This window comes from Poecile atricapillus, chromosome 2 (genome assembly GCF_030490865.1).
Source record: "Poecile atricapillus isolate bPoeAtr1 chromosome 2, bPoeAtr1.hap1, whole genome shotgun sequence".
Taxonomy (NCBI): Eukaryota; Metazoa; Chordata; class Aves; order Passeriformes; family Paridae; genus Poecile; species Poecile atricapillus.
In genome coordinates, this window is record NC_081250.1 from 150,231,475 (window position 1) to 150,254,758 (window position 23,284).

General features: G+C 49.7%; 1 protein-coding gene across 2 annotated transcripts in view; it reads right to left on the reverse strand.

Moving 5' to 3' along the window:
- Positions 1 to 21,371, reverse strand: part of PTP4A3 (protein tyrosine phosphatase 4A3) — a 39,041-nt gene extending 17,670 nt beyond the window's left edge. For both annotated transcript variants that reach the window (XM_058831289.1, XM_058831291.1), the window contains exon 1: positions 21,217 to 21,371. The gene's annotated coding sequence lies outside the window, so the exon portion shown is untranslated. The remainder of the gene's footprint in view (positions 1 to 21,216) is intronic.
- Between the last annotated feature and the right edge of the window lie 1,913 nt (positions 21,372 to 23,284).

Here is a 23,284-nt window from a genome sequence, read left to right on the forward strand (position 1 = left end):
AAGCAAATCCAACAGCGGGATGTTGCAACCTCAAAGCACCTTTCCAGATTGATGCCACTCTTGGGACAATGTGGAGGTGAAGTCATCATCACCAAGTGTATTTGGGGCTGGAGGAACCTGTAGTCAAGCATCACTTCTCCCCAAAATGCCAAAAGGGTGGAAGGAGAGCATCTGACTATTCAGGAAGCGCCCAGGAAAGCTTACTCATGAGCATGCTTTGCCTTTGACTTTCTTTCATCTACATTTTTGCATTAATCTGGTGCTGCCTTTAGGGAAATGCAAATTCCCTGGAGAAAGGGGAGAGTTTGAAGGTGCTGGCTGCTCTGACGCGCCAGGCAAGGAAGCGACGCTTTTATCACCTGAAAATTAAATAAAGGCTGAGATGTGAAGCCTCCCCACCCTGGCTAAGCAGGAAAACTTCCTCAGCTCCTACGGCCGGATCCAGCAGGGATGGGACAGGCAGGATGCAGTGTTTCATCTGTGCTCTGCACATCCTCCCCAGCCCCAGGGGTGAGCTTTAATGGCCTGGAGACACGCAAGCTGCTCCGGCTCCGCTTGGTTTCCCGGCTCTGCTTGGCTCCCTGGCTCCCGGATGGTTTCTGAGGCATTTTGACACCCCGGCGTGGGTGGCATTTCCCAGCCACCCTTGCTGCGCCGGAGCAGGCTCTAATCAAGCTGAAAGCAAATGAGCTTCCCTGGGTAAAGAAAGCTGCAAGACCAAATTCATCATTTATGATGAAGCCGACTGATGATAGTAAATGTTTCTGGGGATGTACACGCACATGCTCTGCCTCTCAGCAGGGAAAAAGGGAAAGGAGGTGAATGAAAAAGTAAGACCAGTAACAAGCTGTTTGGGTTTAATATAGCCTTTGAGATCCATCCAGAGTGGTCCCTGTCCCTCTGCTCCCAGGGGCACATAAGAGGGTTTCAGCCTGGGGAGGAGGCAGACAGACATTCCCTATTCTGTTGGCCATGGGTGTATCTTGGGAGGGTTTTTCTCCATCTCTTTTTCATGCTACTTCCTAAAGAGCCAGGCTGCTGCAAACAGAAAACAAAACATTGACGAATATCTATGGAGACTTCGCAGAAGTCTCCCAGTACTGACTTAAGGCTCAATTAATTCCCCCATTGTAAACTCCTTTGGTACAGAGGAAAGGCAAAATGAGGGCATTCCTATTAATATACCAACTATCCTAGAAGAAAAACCGTACAGGCACAGATGTGTACGGAGTACTCTAGCAGCCAGTGCAAAAGTTGTTTTGCTACTTCACAAATAATTTAAATTTGGCATTGCACGTGAAAACCAACAGCAAAACCAGCCTGGCATGGTCTGGACCACAGTGGGACAGAGGGAGCAGAGACAAGGGACACTGAAGATGTCCCCTCCAGCCACAGGACAGGGGGCTCATCAGCTCCAGTGCAAAGCCAGCAGGTGCTGGTTTGGCTCAGTTCTACCAGCACGAGGCCATCTTGGCAAAGGCACCATGGAGTTGATCTTGACTTGGGGGAATTAAAAAGTAAATAAAAAAGTTTATTTTCAGCTTGATCCGTTCCCAGCTCATCTCTCTACAAACAGGCAGCTGTACTGGCAGGACACTGTGGGCAGCACTGGGACAGGCAGCCAAGGGTTGCTAAATGAGCACTGTAATTCAATGCCGAGACATGGGGTGAAACTCTGCTGTGCGTTCCCACATGGGAATTTCTCTGGCATTTTCTTTTATCAGCTGGTCGATAAAACATCCCCATCCTGTTTCCAGATCTCCTGTAAGTGTCATTCGTCAGGCAGATGGAGCACATCCTCTCTGCTGTCATTAGCACGTCCTGGACTGGCATTTACAAGAAACGCAGCAGAGGGACTTCCCTCAAGCTCCACCAGATAGTGGCACCTGTAAGATTGTGGGGACCTCAGCAAGGGACTTCCCCCACAAGGTTTGGAAATGCCAACCAACCTCTCCCATATAGCTCAGACCCTCGCAAGCTGGCAGGACTGTGGTGATCTGCATCTGCAGGGGTGCACCCATCACCTAACTCAGGCACAGAGGAACACCCGCCCCAAATCTGCTCCCAGAAGACTGGCACAGTGTAGGAATAGGAGCTTTTAGTTAACACTAAGGATCAACTCTGAGCTCACCCATTTCTCCAGCACAGCTGCAGGCAGGAGCATCATTGTGGCATCACTAAAGCTGGTGACAACATCCCCAACTCCTCACCAGGAGCACATCCCAGCCACCCTTTCAGATTGCAGCCACAGCATCAAGGACGAGGAAGATTCACAGCATCCAGGACCAGTAGTGCATCCTCTGATGCCAGGGAGTGATAAAACCCTGATCTTCGACCTGTCCACTTCAATAAAACAAACAACAGCTCCATGAAATCTCCCCTAACTTTAGACGATACAAATTTTAGCCCAGCTGCCTGCATGATGCCTCTGCTGCATTTTTATGCCTAGCTTCAGGCAGATATTCTGATTTTTGTAATGCCTGAAGACAGCTGTGGGGAATACACAGCCATTCTTAAAGCAACGATAAAAATAAATCAGTGTTTTAAAGGGAAACAGGGAGGGAAATAGCCTTGTTCTGATTTGCTGACAAAAACCACCAACATGTGAGACACTCCTATTCTGACCCCCATCTCTGGGCCATGAAATCACAAAGCTGGACCATGGGCTGCCCCACTTGTCCACAGTTTACTGCCACTCTGTCCTTGTTATCTTGGGGGAATGGAGTAAGGTTACATGGCTGTCCTCTGCAAAAGCTTTCTGCACATTTGCTGTCATTCAGATGGGTCTAAAATTTGATTTGTTTTTGTTTTTTTTTTTTTTAATTTCCATTTTTGGAAGTGATTTATAATGCCTGTACATTTTAGCAGAGAGCACTAAATGGATGGAGGATGCTCAAGAGCAGCTCTGGGATGCACAGAAAGTATCTCCATGTCACATTAACCCAGCCTTGCACAATACGAGAATTTGAGACTAACTTAGTCTCCAAACCACGCCTTTTTCAATGAGTTCATTTTCAGGAAGCTGTCCCATCCACTAACCTCAAAAAATGTCTCTGGCTCACATCCATTCAACCAGATAAATGAGAGTTTGTAAGTTCATAACTCAAACTGAAATCAGAAAGTTTCGTCTTTCGTTTTCTAAAGCTGATTCACAGCCAGGCTGACCCAAAATGTGGGCTTGCTTCAAGTTTTTTGTCATTTCAGGGTTCATTTGCAGTTTAAAGTGATGCTCTCCTCCTGCCTTAAGTCTCCTGTGCTCTCATCCCAACTCAATGCTGACACAGCTTCTCTCTGCACTCCCCAAACCCTGTGTGGACACTTTTTGAACCTGATCAAGTGAAATACCCCTGGATTTGCTTCTTTGCCAGAAATTCAGAGGGACATCAAGCAAGAATTTTGGTCCTAGGGCTACCTGAGCAATCATCCCTGATGCTTATCACTGGCAGAGAGCACCACCTTGGACTTATTTTTATCTCTAGACATTTGAGTTTTTCCAAAGTGAGCTTTTCCCCCTCTCTGCTGCACCAGTACAAGAATTGTGAGCTTCCTTATTCCACTGAACCCAGCTGTATTTCTGGTCTGCAGAGTCAACAAGAGGAGCAGCCAGCATTTTGGCTCCCTTGGAAACTCTGCAGTCCAAGAAAATCAGACGAAACATTTGAATGCGCTCAAGCTTGTTCATCAACAGTCTGATTTCGGAGGGACCTGACCCTGCGGCCAGGCCGGCCGACGCTGCACTGACAGCAATATTTCTGGGTCCTGTGTGGAACACTCCTGCAACAGTCCTGCTGCCAAATCTTGCAAAAGTTCCCAGGCTGAGGAGCTGAATGTGAGGAGCATCCACTGCAGGGTTCATGTGAGTTGCTGAAACATCTGAGCTCGCTGGGGAAGGGTCAGAAGTGGGGAAGGACATGCATCATGTTGACTACAACTCAATAAAAGCAACAAAATACCTACAGAGGACTGTCTGACATCTCACATGGACTGTCACAGGAGGGCTGAGGTTGGAAGGGACCACCTCCAACCTCCCCAAGGGGTGAACCATCGCTATGGGCATCTCACCACTGATGCCTTGGCACCCTCATGGACATCCTGCAGATCACATCGTCACTGCAGTCACGCATTACTGCCATGCCTTGATTGATGGCTGAGATTCCTGGTCCTGGCTACTTGAACTGTGCTCCTCTGAGGAGATGTAGCATCTAAAGCACACTTCTGGAGTTAAAGGATATAATTTCCTCCCTTTGCCCTGCCCAAGGTCACTGAAGGACATGGAGCTGCATGGAGACACAGATCTCCCTTCCCAAACACTCTCTCTCAGCTCCACAAACTCTTTCACTAGGGTCCTTCAGAGACAGTAAATGCTCCCTCAACCCCAAAATGTGGTAATCACTCTGGATCCACCAAAGAGGCTCATCCACAAAGCCCATCCGAGGCATGGTGCCCGGTCATGGCCCAGGATGAGGCATCTGGCTGAGCCCGCAAGGTGGAAAGTTCAAGTGGCTGCTGTTTATTTGGCTTTGCAGAGAGCAGTCGCCCAGGCTGAACGTGGGCCAAGCACCTTCCCATGTCAGGAAGTGCTGCTGGAGTCTTTAAATAACCAGCAGTGGTCAGGGCTTTGGTTTACAGCTTCTCTGGATGGAAAACCATCCCTCACTCTGAGTCTGCTCCAGCTCTCTCCTAGGTGTAAATGTCAACATTTGTCTCATTACCTGCTATGGACTTCATGTCCATATCCACCAGCCCCATGTGGAAGATTGACAGAAGCAGAAAAAGTTCTCCAAGCACAGGCATAGAAACACATGTGGGCTTCTCAGCCCTTGGGAAAGATTAATTTTGTGTCCCACAGTCAAAGCTTCCCTTTGCTTTTGTGTAAATTTGTAGTTCCCTGGGGCTCTCCTCACCCTCCTCATCCTGCTTTAAGGTCCACACACATCTCCTCACACTCCATCACTGAACTGCACCACCAAAAGTGATCCTCACCTTCCTGCAGCCTGACTGGTGCATTACCAGTTCAGAGGATTAAAATCAAGAATGAAATCCTTCCTCCAGGGCTAGTAGGAAATGCCAAGATCCCTCCACAAAGGCTTTTCTCAAGTATTTCTTGGGGTACTCAAAATCAGAAATCTTGCCAAGAACCTGAGTAGAATGGGTCACCCAGCAAATCCTGCTTTACTGATGGAAAGTTCCCAAAAGCTGTTTCACAGGGAAGCCTGGCTACTTTGGGATTTTGGCTTGCCAAGACTCTGGGGAACATACATGATTTTTTTTTACCTATAGCTGTCATTAACATATTAACCTAAAATGATGGCTGGTGAGAGGAAGCTCTGTAAATAAGCAAAATAACATTTTACAGTTGGAAAACAAGACCTTGTCCTGACCTCCTCTCTTGGGCATATTCACTGGCGCAGAGCAAACCAGTATTTTATTTTAAACTGTGCCTGTAGAAAGTTAAAAAAAGGCTGCTTCCTTAACACTTAAGTCAGGTAAGGACACAGCAGGCCAATTTGCCATATAAATAAGCCTGCTCTTGTATACATATGTGTTTTAAAATAAGCTTATGAAATGTAAACACATGGGCTTTAACAAAAAATAATTCAGCCTCGCTGAAACCATTTAAGTGGGACTGACCCAGGCTTCAGAGATCTGCACAGGGCATGATAACTTTGACCCAAAAACCACTTCTAGACAAATAAAACACTCTAATAAACATGCAAAAAGGAGAAAAATTCAGTATTTTTTTTGAAGAATCATCCCTAGAGCTGCATTTCTGTCTTGGCTACAGGAAAAAGAAACTGGGGGGGAGGGGGGGGGGAAGAGTTTCTTCCAACCCATGTGAGCATTTTCCATACTGTCCACTTTCTTTGTACCACTGAGATGGGCAATTTTTCTATTTATCCCTGGCCTATATGCCCCAGGAGAGGAGCCAACCACCAAGAAACTTGGGCTTTCAAAATAAAACACAGCCTTGGCTTCAGAGGGGCAGGTGCAAGGGGAAAAAACTACTTTTAACCCTCATTCTGCAAGAGGGGAATGCTGGGACCCCTCTTGTAGTACTTGTCTGAGTTTAGAAGATTTATTTGGAGTCAATGAAGGCATCTGACTGGTGGTTAATCCTGGTGCTGGGCACTGGGGCTGGGGAAGTGGACATCAAAGCATTCCTACATCTGCTGGGGAAATGGGAGAGGCGGCAAACAGGGCTCTGCCTCCTCCCTGCGTGGCTGCTGGGGTGACAGGCAGCACAGACCTGAGCTTGGGGCTCTCCAGGACCCAGAAAAGCTGTCTAGATGTCTGAGAAACCCCCAGATGGATCTTCCCACTCAGTTTGCTCGGTTTCCATCCTGCTGCAAACACAAACAGGAGGAGGTGCTCCAGCCCTCTGATAATTTTTGTGGCCTCCTCTGGGCCAGGTCTGACAGGTCCATGTCTTTCTTGTGCTGAGAACCCCAGGCCTGGGCACAGTTCTCCAGGTGGGGTCTCACAAGGGCATGTTCTTTAATTCTGTGAAGGTGAGTTCTCAGCAAGCTCACGAGCTCAGTGGCTGGTCTCTAGATCCATCCATCCTGGGGATCCATGGTGGAAGCTTTTCCTACCACTGATAGAGGATGATTCAAACCTCTCGTGAGCTGGTTCGGCAGCAATCCAAGGGTTAGCATCTGGCCTGGAGATGAAGAGCACATTAAGGATTTAGCAGGACCTGACAGCTCATAAAGGGTGGCTAAGGTAACTTTGTCAAAGGCTGGCATTCAGGACTTCTCCTAGAGCCAAGGAGCCAAACATCCTCAGGCAAGCTGTCTCAGGGGAGTTTTGGGTACACTGCATAAATCTCCAACCTTATTAAAGCTCCAAAGACCACAGAATCCAGCTCCTGACCTTCTCTGGAGTAGAAAATGACAAAACATTTCCTGTTATTTATAGCAGCTGGAGAGCCTGATGGGAAAACCCCACTTGTGAAACGTGGGCTGCTTGCCACAGCTGCTCTCAGGGAACGGTCAAGCTGCTCTGAACTCCAGCCTGGATGGACCATTTCATCCCTGGGGCCACTTCAGCCTGGGCAAGACCACGTCCAGAAGCTGAGCAAGAAGAACAGGCAGATGGATCTTGTTCCCTTTGGCTCTTCTAGGTATTTTTTGCATGGCCCAACTTGAATTAGACAAGGCTGAGCATCCCAGAGTGGTGGCTTCACCTGTGGGCTACAAGGCACGTGGCCACTCTTGAGGAGCTCAGTTAACCTGTATGAGGCTCCACCTGGATGTGGCTGACCTCACCTAGGAGGCAACCAGCTTTTTAGAGAAACTGAGGAAAAGGCATAGCCCCTTTGCCCACCTCCACTAGGTGCCACCCCCTCCTCAAAGCATGGCAGGACAGGCACTGGCATGTTTATCTGCTGGCAGTTGGAATTCCACCACTCTGGCACTCATGGAAGGTGTTTTCCAGCACATTCAGTCATGCAGGTGCAGAAAACCTCACAGCCCAAGGCAAGTTCTTCCTGCACCGGGACGGGCTTTGCTGCTGGGAGCCTCCCAGCACTGGCCCTGCTGGAGAGGAGCATTTGCTGTCATGCTGTCGAGGAGGATTCCCAAAGCTTCTGTCTTGGGCTGGTGCCAGCACGGGTGTTCTGCTCACTCCCAGGCCTAGAGAAGCAAGCTGTTTGTCATGCAGGGCCATGAGATGCTGTGAAGGAACTTGCCAGCCACGGGAGGAGCAGCTGGCTCTGGAGCTGCCATGATGGTGGCTGAAAGGCTGAGATGGCACCAGGGACATGCACTGACCGCTGCCTTGCCACAGTCAAAAATAAGCCACTGGGCTGAGGGTAGGGTGACAGTGAGTGTCATCAGTGTCAATGCAGCACTGAACAGCTGCTGGGATTTAGGACCACACTGGGAACAGTACAGGTCACACTTTGGAATTTCACCTTCATCATGAAGCTTCTGCTCCTGTCCAGGTGTAGGATTCAGCTTGAGAGCAGACACCTGAATTTAGGGACCCAGGAGCCTCATTAGAGTCATCACAAAAATCACAGAATGGCTTGGGTTGGAAAGGAACTTCAAATGTTGTCCAGCCCAACAATATTTAGTCCTGAAATGAGCAAGCAATGAAAAAAGCAAATAATCTTCCAGTAGATCAGGAGACCATTTCAGTCACCTGGTCCCAGGCTTCTTGACAGGCTCCTCGTGTCCTTCACTGCTACAGCTCTGCTGCTGGTGAATCTGTGTGGCCCCATGGCCAGTGTGGGAGACTGAGACTGACACATCCTCAACAACAAAACCCCAAACCAGAGCCATGGCCAAGGCCTAGGCGCATCTCCAAAGAGCCCAGACAGATCTTCTCCCAGGGAGATCTCGGCCCTGGCGATGGACAAGTTCCTTCTAAACATCCCCAGGCAGTTTGCCTGCAAGTTCAATTAATAACACTGTATTTTGTCAACAGTCGGGTCAGCAGCAATTCATAGACTTCATGCTGGTTAACCTTTTCCCACCAAACAAGCCCAGGGATATTTTGACTCTCTGCCCTTGAGAAGTTTATTTGTGTAGGATCCATCCACTTACCAGCTTCCGGCAATGAAAAGACACACAAGGAGCGTAACTGCTTTCTAATAGTTGGGGAAAGACCTGATGGCTGTGGCCAGGGCTCCCCGGCACCAGCAGCAGAAAAGCAGAGCACTTGCCAAAGCCACCTGAGAGAGTCCAAGAGGCTTGTAATTAGCCTGGGAGAGAAATCAGAACAAGTGCAACAGATTGTCCCCAGATGCAACAAGATCTTCTGCAGAGAACCTGGAGGTGTTCTACTTTCTGGAGGCAAAATGTGTCGACTGGGATTGTAGAATATTGAAAGAAGACTCATCAGAGAAAGCCATCCCTGCTTTCAGCCTTGTCCATATGCCATCACCCAGGAGATGACTCAACACCAAACCACTTCAAGCTTCCCCGAAGCTTTTCACTGCCACTTCTCATCTGATGCTCACAGGATTTTGAAGCAAAAGTAGATGAGTGGGATCAAGGAAAAGTGCTACCTCAGCCTTGGCCTGGCGAAGATTTTATCCCTCTTAGAAGAAGAAGGACCAAGGAGAAAGATTTCTCACCTTCCTCCTGAGATGTGTGGGATGCATCTCTCAGACCAGGATCAGAGGCTGCTGCAGCTCATAGGTTGTTTCAGCTCCAGGTAGCCCAGAAACCTTCACTGTGATTCAAAAGGATTGGCCAACTGGGATTTAACTTGAGACTCCCTCACTGCCTGGGCTCTCCTGGCAAATGATTAACAGATGCTGCACTGGCTGTCAAGCTCTTCACCCAGACAGAACAGCATCTGGCAGGCCCATTACTGCCTTGTGTGGTGGGTGTGCCCTGGAGAGCCTGGAGATTTATTGCCCAGATATAAAGTGACTGAGCTCTGTCCCAGGAGCACTTCGAGGGAAAAGCAGAATTTCTCCATAAAAGAGCCTGCTTATCACAATTTCAATTATTTGCACATGAAGGGGAGGCCAGGAGGGCAAAGACACCCCAGGGTGATATGGGGAGGTGACACAGTGCTGGCTCCATTGGGTGCTGCCAGCTGGAGCAGACTGTCTGGTTCAGTGAAGGAATGGCCATCCCAGAAAGGGGCAGGGAAAGCTGTGCCTTTTAACAGCAGTTGGGATATTTTCCTCAGCACATTCCTCTCCCTCCAGTAGTCTTGTGGGAGCCTGGAAAGACGGGTTGTGAAATGTAATTTTTCCCTGCCAGAAGCTCTGTGGGGATGCCAGGAGCCAGAGCAGCCCTGCATGGAAGCAGGACCAGTGTCCATCGTGCTCCAAAACATGAGACACCAATAAATAAACTGGGAGGTGAGGAGAAAGCCTTTCCCACCATACACTTCCTCCCTGGCCTGGCTAGTCCCTGCATCAGGATGGACTCAGAGAGTCTCAGACTGAGGCAAAAGATAGGGGTGTGCTCATTGAGATGCAATATTTATCTCTTGAGATCTGGGTGAGGTCATGCATTTGCATCTCTTTGGGCTGTATTTGCTCAGGGATAGAGAGCAAAATCCCTTAGGTTTCAGAGTAAAGTTACTCCAGTTTGGAACAGTAACTGGTGGCTACTCCAGGCCACAAGGGTCCTTATGTGCCTGAAATCTCAGTGCATCCCATGGATGAGCAGAACATTGGGCTGTGTCTGGCAGCAGGTTGAGAGGACTCTGGTCACAGCCACGTGCTGGGCTGAGCCATGCACGCCATGGTGTGTCTGTGTGACGTGCTTTCATCTATCTCTGCTTTCAATTAAAGCCACTAATGATTTTAGCAAAAGACTGAACCAAGTGCATCCCTGGAAAGCTCACTAAGGCTGGCCAGATGTGCTGCTCCTGGCAGGTGCCACAGTGGTTGTGAGTGTGCAGTGGTTGTGAGTGTGCAGGGGGAAAGTATGGGAAAAAAAAAAAAAAAGTAAAATGAAAAAAAATGTTATGGGTCATTGCCATCAATACAGATCTTCCAGACTCAGAAAAACTGAATGGAGCCAGTCCTGGATGATTTGTGGTCTGGGCTTGGGTGAGGCCCCAGGGCTGTAATGGTTTTATTTAGGGCATGCAATAACCTTTGGCTCCTATTGTATTTGGGTTTGCCAGAAAGGCAGTTGGTCTGGCTGGATTAAAGCTGGCGGTAATTACATGCCAATGCCTCCTCTGTAGCAAGGAAGGGCGAAACCTAAAAAGAAAACCACTTGTGCATCCCCTTATTCCCCACTTCATGTGGGGACACCCCTTAACCTCCCACAAGCAGAAATCCAGCTCGTGCCCAGCATTAATGCTTTGGAAAGTTATTGACAATGCAGTCCAAAAAGGAGGAGAGATGTGGGAATACTCCTGGTGTCAAAATGCATTTCATAAGCAACCAGACTCATCTTGTGAAGGACAACCTCTGCCTCGCCCAGCCGCTGACCCACCCAGCAGCCTTCCAGCCTTCCCTGCTTTCCCCAGTAAATGTGCCAAACACAAACCAGATGCTCCAAAATGCCAGCTTGAAGACATTCCCTTTCATCTGGTAATTGCTGCTTCCGAGGGGAAAAGATCTTAAGCGGTCCTCAAACCCTCTTGAATGACCCAGACACCTATTTTTGTCCCTTTAGGGCTTCTGAGCATCTTTGTCTTTGGAATCCAAGCCACCCTTGCTGCTCCTTATCCCCTCTTCCCGACAGCTGATGGCCAGTCCCAGCCTCCTTGGCAACATTTGCACCCTTAGTACTGGTTTATTTTCACCCACTTGCCATCAGCCATGTGCAATCCAATCCCACTGCATGGGGTGCCCTAATGCCACTGAGATGGGCACCACTGCTCCCCCGGCATCACATGGGCATGGTGCAGGAAGGTCAGGCTGGGGGGGTGCAAAAACGAGGTACAGAAGGCAAAACCAAGATGTTATTTGCAGTAATGGCAGTGATAACAGCTCCATCTAAAACTGTAGTGGGAGGAAATCCACAACGCCCAAATATGACCTACACAAGCCTAAACTTAAATGAGGTACATCTGCATTGAGGATTTTCTCTCGTCCTCTTGAGTCACTGCATTTCTAACTTTGACAAATAAACAGCGAGTCCTCAAACCTCAGGCTCTTTATTGCTTGTGGCTCCTTCCCCTTCGTTTCTAAGAAATTAGTAATAGGAGAAGGTTGCAAAACACACTGACCTCTCCTTTAAATACAGTGAGAAATCAAATAATCAGGGAGTGAGGAACAAGGAAGATCAACTGCAGGCAGAAAATGCCCAGCTGTACCCACTCTGAGTGCTGGAGGCTGTGGATGCTGATTTAGGCAGTGAGAAAACACGATGCACAAAGCAAACCCAGCGATGAGCGCAGGATGTGATGCATTCCCGTGCTGGAGCTGCAGCTGTGAAGGAGCCCACAGGCTGCTCAGAAAAGATTCAGGAGGGGAAGTTCATGCCCAATATGATGTGCTAAACAACCACGGCCTGAAGGAGAGGAGCTGGGGGTAAAAAATCACTTAATGTGGAAAGATGTGAAGGGGTCTGCTGGTTTCCTCCTGGTATCTGCTGCTGGTGCTCAGTGCCCCATCAGCATCGCTCTCCCTGACAGTGGAGATGAGCATTAGTAGGAATTGTGTTACACCAGCCCAGCAGCTTCACTGGAAACCAGGAGATGAGAATAATCCTGCTAATAACCGCAGAGGCCAGCTCCTCCTCAATGATGCCAATTTACGCGTGGTTTAACGAGGGCACAGAATGATGGAAGGACACTGCAGGGGAATATAAAATCCTGCCTCAAATGGACACATGCTGGTGCAGTTTAGATTAGGCAGAATGAAAAAAGAAAAAAAGAGGTTCTTAACTAAAGGGAAACTTGGAGGAAATAAGGAGCTGGTGAGTGATGGCACCCGAAGCATTCTTCCTTCCATCAAAGGTACCAGTCAAGTTCTACCTGCCAAGAAGAAGGCAGGGGTCTAAACTGGGATGGATAAGCCAGCATCTCAGCATCACCAGGAATAAGCACAGAGCTCCCAAAGAAAGCACATAAAAGGCAAAACCCATGGCAAAGATGCCAGTAAAGGTGTGGTGAAAAATTATCATCCTGGGCAGAAAGCAAACACCTTGCAGCTCTTGCCATAACATCCTAGATGGTTCAACACGTCCAAAAGCAGACCAGTGGTAAGGAGCCACGTGTGTATTTTGACCTGGTGAACTTTCACATTTCAAATCCACTTCAGCCTTTGAGCAAAGTGCCTGGCACAGCTGTGCATGGGAAATGTCTGCTCCACAACACCAGGGCTGAGATTAGCACAGGCAGCAACACGAGCCCTGGCACTACCAGAAAGGAGAGGGAAAGGTGCTACTGAAGGCTGCACTAGGAAAAAAAAGCTCATCTTCTGCCAAAATGGCATTTGCATTCCAAAAGAGAAGTGTGCTAATGAAATTAGATAATGGTTTCAAATCGAAGAGCCTTTGTCAGTGGTGAGGATGGTCAGGGTTGTCCTTCTGCAGACCATCCCCAATGAGGATGCCAAAAGGAGGCACGGTGGATTTTCCTTTTCAATGGGTGAGCTGCAAATTAAGTCACTGAGGCTGTCTCCACTGCAGGAATGAGGAAGCCTAGATGCCCTTACACCCCCTCCAGCGATGCTCCACCAGAAGCTCTGGGGTTATTTAGGTTGGCAGACCCATGGCACTTGGTAAAGCCTGCCAGAGGATAAATACCAGAGCAGGGAAAGGAGCCATCCAAGCTAAAAGCCACTGCGGGTACAAGAAGAACAAGGCCAAATGGGTACGAGTCATCCACAAATAAATTTAAACTGGAAACAAGAGCAGTTTGTATCCGTGCGAGCAGCAAGGCTCTGGCAACAGCTTTCCCAGAGGACTTGCCAGGGTCAAACAGCTCATTAGTTTTAAGAAGGAAGCTGGCAAGGGGTTTGTGTCACGGCTGCTTGTGAGGGTGGGGAGGGAGGGGAGAGACCAGCCAAAAACTGGTGGTTGCCCTGGGGCTGCCTTAGCAGGACATGGGTCTGCAGCCACAGCCCACATCCCACCTGTGCAGGTGGGATACGCAGGGATGCATCCACTCGCTCTCGGAGGGAGAGGGAAGCTACACAGGAAGGAAAATAAAAACACACAACCCCGTTTTTCCAGCTGACAGGAGTTTAAACACCGGCTGGGAATTGGGCTCAGGGCCCTGTGTGAAATTCAGCTTGGCTTGTCTTGAGACAGCAGCTCTACTCCCTGAGCACCCTACGAGCATTTTGGTAATAGCAGGGGGAATCAGACCTACTTGTCAAGCGTGTTGCTATTTGTGCAAACGCTCTGTACCAGAGGGAAGCTTGAAGAACAAGTCCCCTTTTTATAGTGCGTTGGATGCTGGCAGTGAGCCTGCAAATTAGAAGGAATTCAGAGAGGAGCAACAACAACAACAACAACAACAAAAAAGCCTAAGGGGCTGGAGGGATTAGCTTGGGAGGGGAAAAAAAAAAGAAAAAAAAAAGAAAAAAAAAGAGCTAAGTGTGTGGTCCAGTAGATGTGACTTTGGGCTGGGACTGTACCCAGTGTTGTCCCATCCACAGCAAACCTCCCTGTACCATGTGTAGGTTTACCTGCCTGTCCTTAAGGGGAGAGCTGTGTTTTCTGCCACCTCAGAAGACAGCTCTGTCACGTTCACACAGAAAAAAAAAAAAAAATTAAAAATTACATATATGATAGATAGAAAGTTCAGTAAGAAGCTGTCAGAGTAAAGGTCAGCCCATGAACGAAATCGACTTGAGCTGAGAGCAGCTTAGCCATGGCAATGAAGGGTATGTGGGGAAGAACCCCCAGCTGCAGTGTTTTTTCTAGGGTGGTTTTAACCCAAATTAGCTCAGTTCACCCCCACACACACTGAACCACTCAGAGAGGTGTGATATCCCCAACTAGATGTAGTTTTCTATCAGCATCCTTATTTTTTGGGGCACTGAGAGGGGCAGGAGTGACCTGGATCATGGATTTAATCACCAGCCTTCAGCCTGGCTGCACTTGCACTGGTGCCAGGGCCCTGGAGAGGGGACTTGGGCAAGAGCCCAGCACTGTGTCTGCAGGGAAGAGCTTGGCTGTCCCCAGCTTGGGGTACTCAGCTTCACGGGGACATTCCCGTGACCAAAAAGTTGCACCAGCCGGGATGCAGTAACGCATCACCCTGGGGAGCACCAGCACAGGGACATCCAGAGCCTTTCAGGGATGAGACCAACTTTCCAGTTTGTTGACCAAACCTCCCCCTTTTAGTGCCTGTCACACAAGCATGAATGAAGCTGTAATTTGCCGTGACAGGATGTAGGAGAGGAGGGGACACAGAGGCTGGGACAAGCCTTCCCTTAAATGCCCCCTAACGCCACCTTAAAAAATAATGAACTGGGGGCAGTGGAGGTTACTGGTTTGGTATGAGAATTTTCATGAGCATGAGAAAAAGAAAGACCACATTGCTCTGAAGTTTTTTGTTTTGTTTTTTTTTTTTAAGCAACCTTCAGGGGCTCTGGGAGAGCAAAGCTTGCTGCAAAGTTTGTTTTCTGTTGTGCCCGTGTTACCAAGCAGAGCTGGCCATGGAATGTGCAGCGAGGAGCACCCGGCTGTGCTGCCCCCCTGGGTAAGCACTGGTGGCCAGGTAGGATGGCACAGTGAGGGTCACTGAGCCTTGGGCATTGCCTCCAGCCCAGGACACTGCTCAGCCACCCATCTTCCCAGTTTAGCCCAACTCTGCCTCCAGCAGTGCCTCATTTCCAACAGTTGTGTTGCACATGCAGCTAATAAATAAACATCATCTAGACATCAAAAAAGTGTTTTTTAGATGTTAAGATAATCAGGGCAATTGCCCTGGCGCCTTTCCTCAGCGTGCCAGGGTGCAGTGCGGTAGCCGGCAGCTCCCAAACCCTTCTCCAGAAAAGTTCAAACCCTCAAATACTTGGAATTGCTCTTTGAGGGAATTTATTTTAAAGCCGCTTTAACGGCAGCTGGGAATTACCAGGGAGGCACTTTGCTCTGCTATTTCCCAGCTGCTGACCCCGTTTGCATGAAGGGGGCCCCGGGCAGCCGCCCAGCTGGGACACTTGGGGACATGTGCCGAGCCAGCACTGCCTGGAGTTGCACCCAAAATTCCCCCTTTCCCAGCTCGCAGCAAAAGCACAGAGAGGGGCTGTTGTGCATGGCAGGAGTGAGAAAAATTGACTCCCACATCCAGCAGTGAGGGTGTGAGCTGGGATGTGGTAGGGTTATCTTTTAAGACCCTGTTCCCATGAGGGCTGAAAATTGCACTCAACCATGTTGTTTCTTCCCCAGAGCAAAAGCAGAACTGGGAGGCTGTGAGCCTCCCAAAAACCAAATCAACATCAGAACATGTTGGTGGCATGTTGTTTCTTAAGCAGCATTTTAGTGTTAAAAAGAAAAGGGTTATTGAGCAAAATCAGTGACAGCAAGTCAGCAGCTAAATGTCATCAGGCCTGTGAGCAACAGGTCCTGATGAAAGGCTGGAAAATGCCACCACCAGAGCTGTGGTTGTTCCTCCTGCAAACCCTCCATGTCTCCATTTACCTGATAAGGCTACGGAGCCCTTCTCTCCTCCACACCAGAGGCATACCATGGCCACCCCACCTGACTCAAACCCAGCTCAAAATGAGCTGGGAGCCTTGGAATAGGTGCAGGTGACTGGGTTGGGTCTGGTGGCAGACAGAGACAACTCCAAGCCCAACAACTGCCAGATGTGAACCCACCTGCAGCCACCAAGTCACCAAAGTGAAAGGGCCCCCAAAGCCACAGGCAAGGGTTGGCCTGATAGGCATCAGCCCCCTGCAGCACTTGTGGCTTTCTTCTCCCTGCTGTCACACATGAAAAACATTTGTGGAAAAACACAGCAGAATGAAGAGGGTTTGAGTGGCAAGCTGGAGAAGGAGCTGGGGGAAGAAATCAACTTGGCAAGGAAGGAGGAGCTGAAGGACACAAGTGTTCCCATTTTGGTTCAGAACTCCCTAGGGCGCCGCTTAGACCGTTTATTGACCAACTTGCCTGCCCTCCATGAGCTCGCCTTGCGAACTGTGGCAGGAAGGAGGCTATTCCTGGTCAAGGCATGTACAACAGCAACACTTTCTTAACTCTATAATAAACCGGTGACACACAAAACACACAGACAAGGACTTTCCTGGAGAGGGCTCTGGATCTGCAGTTACTGCGCTTGCAGCATCACCACAAAAAGCCATCAGGTGCTCTCATGAAATGCTTCAGTGGTCCCCCAAAAAAGAGGAAAAAAGAGGAAAAATCTAGCCAGGCAGATACAATCTGCTTAAAAAAAATCAAGGTGCACCCTTGACTCCAGCAATGCAGCAGAGAGGACTGAGTTGCGTCTCTCAGTATTAGAAGGAAAGTAATAATTGTCACGATAAAAAAAATGCGATGCAGCCAGGTCAGGTTCATTAAGGGTGAAAGGCAATGGTTTGACTCCAAACCCAGCTGTTCTCCCCAGCATTGATATGATCTTCCCAGCACAAGTCTGTGCGGGACTTCGTCATCCCCCCTGTTCCTTGCAACATGATAACGCAGCACATCGCCCCCAGCTCACAAGTTAAACATCTTATTAACTGCAGTGACGTAAAAGAGGAAATCTCCGAGAACTATCACAGAGATGAGAGGAAACACATTTACCATCAATAGGCAACGATACTGCTGCAGAGAGATCTGCACATAAAACAGCACCCAGCTCCTCCTTCCCCTCCCTCCTCTAATCACTCCATGTCATGGGAAACTAAACCTGACATCCAAACAGCCCCGATACGAGACACGCACTGTAAAAATATTTTTAAGATTGAAAAACAACAAAAAAACTTGCCTTCCAGGAAACCATTTGGATACAAACCCCGCGCAGCTGCAGCCACCCTTGGTGCTGTATTCATCCCTCCTGCTTCGGCTTAGAAATCAGGCAGGGTGGGGAAGGGGAAAGGAAATGAAAAAAAAAGGAGAAAAGAAGAAGTGATATTGCAGCTGATGAGCTGCGAGAGGCTGTTGGCAAAGTGGTCCAGCAATCATCTGAAATTCAGACGGTCACGTGTGGGTTCTGTCTGCAGCTCCCGCACAGCCCGGGCTCAGCACTTCACCCAAGTGCACACGCAGCAATTCCCTGCTCTGAGCATTCCCTCCCCACTCCCACATGCTTCCCAGCCCGTGCCCCATCCCAACCATACCCAGCAGGTTTTGGCACTGCAAGGTGACCCAGCTGCTCTGGCCACAAAGGTGGATTTCTGCCATGCAAACAGGGCACGCTGAAAAGCATCACTAAGCTGCAAAACCACCCTCCCTTGGAGCTTCTCCACCTAAATCCCAGCCCTGCAGGCAGTGCTGTCTTCTCCACCAGGATGTGCCAGTGGCCATCACCCCACTGCATCATCTGGGGCTGGTGGGGGGTCCCATTGGCCTGGAGGAGTGCCCAGAACACGCTGTACCCACTCCCGAGGCCAGCCTGTCCCTGGGCAACCCTGGGCATGTCCAAAACCAGCCCCCAAGCTCCCCGAGCTGCTGTGGTTGCGTCAGAGAGCAGTGGGTGAGCCCAGACACCTCTGGGGTGAGGTGGCAGCCAGCTTCTTTCTTCCCTTTAATTTTCACCTGGGACATTGCTTTAGAGCCAAGGGATGCTTCAGGCTCCATCCCACACTGCCCTGCAGAGCAGCAGCTCCTGGGAGCTCACCAGGACCAAGCAATCACCAAAGATCCCTCTGCAAAAGGCCATGATGTGGCTGCAGAGATCCAGCCCCACTGTCCCATCCCCAGAAATCTTCAGGAGAACTAAAACAAATTTTTTTTTTCTCTGCTTGCACCCATTCTTCACATAAATTAGCAAGAGGAATCAGGAGACTGAATGTTCCACACCGCCTCGGCTTCACCGCCCGGCTGGAGATGCATCGCATGGCACTAAAGTCAAGCAGATACAGTGGGACTAAAAAAAGAGCATGGTTGCTTTTTTTTTTTCTTTTAAAGCCGGATTGCCTTTCACGGTGACTATATTTATAGGTAGAGCTGTTGAAATTTTAAGGGCTCCTTGCCACAGGAATCCGGTTGTGTCTCGTGTTCGCAAAGTGGTGTAACTTGGCAAAAATGAACATTTAATAGGCCAATGGGTGCTGCTTCCTTTCCTTAATTTTGGGTTAAATCAGAAAGGGAAAAGGACAAGATGTAAAATTAGCCATGCAGGCTGCTGCCACGTGCCACAGTCTGTATTTTCCAGATTAGGAACGTAATGAACACTGGACTTCACACCCGCCCCTAGACCAGCACTTTCCTTTTCTGTCAATGACCAAAAAACCCCAGCTTTCACAGGTGTTTATTTTTGCTTTCAGTTTGGCTATCTGTGGCACAGAAAAAGCCTCCTCTGCACTTTGTTTTATGGTTGAAAATCCCCATCAGGGTTCAGCTGTAGAGTGGTAAAACTTGCTCTCCCCATCCAAAGCTGCCTGGGAACACCACCCGCCAACATGCCACAGCACACGATGCCCAGAAACCACGCAGTCTCAGCCCAAAAGTTGGCAGTTTTCTTACACAACAGCATGCTACGCTGCTAAACCCCTTTTTTATTTTAATTTAAGCTATAAAAGCGTGTTACACCCTGTCCAAAGACGCTACCACCCCACTGAGCACATCTGGATGCTAAACTTTGATTCCCTATGACAATGTGTGTCTATTTAAGACAAAACCCAAACCATAATTAAAGTTATTGATAGGAGACGATGTTTACTGTTCACTATTTTAACATCAAGTGCTGCTGGATTTCAAGCCACTGATTTCCATGGCTTGCAAGGGATGATGAAGCTGGAAACATGCCTTAATGTTGGGGTTTTTGATGTTTCTCTGGGCACTTCTGCTGTCAAATCAAAGAAATGCACTTAACAGGCCAATCACAGCAGATGTGTCTCACCCAGGATTGCCTTGACTGGAAGCCTTTGAGCTATCAAGGCACACATAAAAATAAAATAGCTGTAACAAAAGCTTTTTGCTTCTGCAAGCAGCCCTCTCCCTAAGCAGAGCCAACAGGGTGATGTCTCATCATGTCAAAGGCACACACCTTTGACACAAGTTAACCAAAGTTAAAGTTTTAATATTCCCAAAAGGAACAAATTTCAGGTTGGAGCACTTACCAGAGGTTAAAAGTCTCTTCACTTGCCCAGCTGTCAAATTTTCTGGCATCTGAGATCCCCAGAAAGTGGCTGGGTCAGGGGATTGTGCTGCATCAGCCCCTGCCAGCCAGCATCTGGGTGGTTAACTCTGAAGCCAACTGACAACAAACTGTTAATACTGGTGCAGAACATTGGTGAGCCCACAAGGCCCTCAGCTTTAAATCCACTTGCAGAATTTTAAACATCCACTATCAGAAATGATGTGACAAAAAAAAAAAAAAAAAAAAAAGGAGTGATTCTTATAACAGTGGAGTTTAAATCCAGCTCACAACCTGGTAGGGAGATTCACGACATTTTGTATACAAACAAGCCACTAGCCCCATTTATCCACATTACTCTTTTTCCACTGCTGCCAATAAACATACAACTTCATTAAGGCTCAGTGTTTTTGCTGATCGTCCTTTGGCCAGAAAGACGTACATAAACCCAACCCAGCAGCTCCAGGCACTCGGTTGCCCGTTTACATTTGAGTTCTTTGACCAGAAAGATGAAGCTGTAACCAAATGAACTGGAGAAACTGGCAGCAGCACAAACTTGACAGATTCCAGCTAATTGCTTGGATTAGTAATTCCAGGCGCATGCAAAAATCCACTTTACCTACGGCAGAGAAAGGCATGGCACGGGCTGTCCTCCTACTATGTGACCTGCCTGCCCAGGGAATGGGAGCTACCGGCATTGCCAAGCCCCCACGCCATAGCAAGGCTAGGAACGGCTTGTTAGCCTAACGAGACAGGCTCAAATACGGATTCATCCAGGTTGGAAAAGACCTCCAAGATCACCAAGTGCAACCATTAATGAATGCACCACCACCATGTTCACCACTGAACCATGTCACCATGTGCCATAGCCACGTTTTCTGAACACTTCCAGAGATGGTAATTCCACCACTTCCCTCGGCAGCCTGCTCCAAACACGACCCAGGAGAGGCCATCCCTGCCGCAGCTACCGACGCAGGTTAGCCTCATTCGCTTGACGAAGAGGGAAACATCCTTAGGGATGGCGAGACCGGACAGCCTGGAACACGGTGCTTCCCCCTTGGGCCCCTTGTGACACCGATCGCTGCGTCCAGCCCCGGACGGGGGTGGAGAGGCCCTGTGGAGCCCTGACAGTGCCCACGCCAGGTCCCACCCACGGAGCGCGGCGGCATGGGCTCCGCCGGGATGCTCCGTGTCCGCACCATGGGGTGGGGGACTGCGGCATCGCGCGTGGGCTCCCAGCGGGGCTACGGCGGGGAGGAAGCACCGTGCGTGATGCCCGCACACCGGGGCTGTAACTCCCCTCCCTTAACTTTGGGTTCAATCTGAAGGTGAAACGCCTCGCTGGGGGTCGGGGGGGGCCACGCACGCTGCTGCCCCCCCACCACAGCCCGAGGATGGCTACAGCGGAGCCATCACCCCGCTCCGGGCAGACATCGCATCGCGCAGCCTCCTCCGCACGCCGCGGTGGCCCCGCAGCCGGCGGCGCACGGACCCCTCCCGCCCGCATTGTTGCGCGGGCGGACCCACGTGCGGCCACCGCCACCGTCGCCGCTTCCCTTCGCCCTCCCGCCTCCGCGCCCGCACACTGACCTGCGTGCCGGCTCCGCTCGGCTCGGCTCCTCTGAGCTGCGCTCGCCCCGCGCCCGGCTCCGCTCGCCGCCCGCCCGGCCCCGTTCGCCGCCCCCCGCCCGCACATGCAGCCGCCGCCGCCGCCGCCCCGAGCGCGCCCGCGCACCCGGCCCCGCCCCCGCGCGCGCCGCCGCCGCGTCACGTGGCGCCTGCAGCAGCCAATGAGGAGGTAACAGCCGGCCGAGGGGGCGTGGCCTCTGGGTTGCATGGGCGTGGCCGGGAAAGGGGCGGGGCCTGTGGGAGTGGGCGGGGCCAAGGGGTGAGGGGAGTGTGAGGGAAGGGGGGGAAAGGAACGAGAAAGAAATGGAGCGAGCGGCAGCACTGGAGCACCTCGGCTGTGGAAACCGGACTGGGCTGGGAGAGCTGGGGCGGTTCAGCCTGCAGAAGAGAAAGCTTCGCAGAAAAGTTAGAGCCCTTTCCAATGCCTAAAGGATCTCCAAGAGAGCTGGAGAGGGATTTTGGACAAAAGTGTGGAGTGACAGGAGAAGCAAGAATTGCTTTAAACTGCAGAGGACAGGTTTAGATGGGATATTAGGAAAAATCTCTGTGGGGGTAGTGACGCATTAGCACAGGTTGCCCAGAGACGCTGTGGCTGCCCCATCCCTGGAAGTGTTCAAGACCAGGTTGGATGAGGCTTGGAGCAATCTGGGATAGTGGAAGGTGTCCTTGCCCACGGCTGTGGGTTGGAACAGGATGACCCTTAAGGTTGCTTCCAACACAAAATATTCTATGATTCTAAGAAAAAGAACATGAAGATGATGAGGAGGAAGAGGAGGAGGAAGAAGAGGAAGGAGAAAGATGATGATGATGAGGAAGAGGAGGAGGAAAAGAAGAAATAAGGAAGAGGAAGATGAAAGAAGATAAAGAAGAAAAAAGTGATGAGAAAGAGGAAGAGGAGAAAGAAGAGGGAGAAGAAGAAGAAAAGAAGAAGAAGAAGGAGAAAACAAAGATGACAAAGAAGAGCCTGGGGGCAGAGTCAAGGGGAGACCACACAGGCCTGGGCTGAGTGCAGCAGTGTCCCCTGTCCTCTGGGAGGAGATGCCCTTAGTCCCCTGACCGATGAAGGGAGGAGGCTGCCCATTCCTGAGGCTATACAGGATATATTTAACAACTCCCATTAGTGGTTCTGAGTACTGTGAGGCACAGGGGTGACCCAGCTGTCACAGACTCAAGCTGGGATTCAGGAGCTGATGTCACTTTATAGCCAAGGCCCTTGCCTCAGGTTGTCAACCTTTGTGTCTACAACTCATGTCTAGATCTGTGGTGTAAAGAACCACCATAAATTCAGAGGAACAGGAGCAGAGCACCTGACACCATCACAAGTTTTCATTTATTTCTAACTTGTCGAGGTCTCTCTTACCAGAAGTCACTGCAGAGGCAGCCAAGGGCTTCAAAAACTGAAAAAGAATAATAGGGGGCTTGGGGTCACAGGCACAGAGGGATGAGGTGATTCCTCAGTAGACACAAACATATAGAGATGAATATCAGGAGATCCTCAGATGTTATTTTTTTTTAAGGATATTTTTACCTCTTCCCTGAAAGGCACTAAACCGGTATCCTCTAAACCAGAATGGTCTGAGAGTGCTTTATGCTTCTGATAACATTGTTCAAAGTATGCAGTCCTCCTCTGTGGTTAAGGGATGACCTGGAAGCATAGATCATAGAATATCCTCAGTTGGAAGTGATCCACAAGAATCATCGAGTTCAACTCCTGGCCCTGCAGAGGACAACCCCAAAAGTCACACATGAGAGTTCTGTCCAAATGCTTCTTGAGCTCTGTGAGGCTTCGTGCTGTGACCACTTCCCTGGAGATCCTATTCCAGTGCTCAGCCACCCTCTAAGTGAAGAACCTTTTCCTAATATCCAACCTAAACCTTCCCTGACACAGCTTCAGGCTGTTGCACAACACAACCTTGACATCCCAGCCTGTTAGGACCTACAGCAAGTCCTCCAGCAGGACTTGAGAAGGGCGATTTGGCATATGATGGTTTCAAAAGAGTAAAGGAAATAAGTAAAATTTACCAAAGTT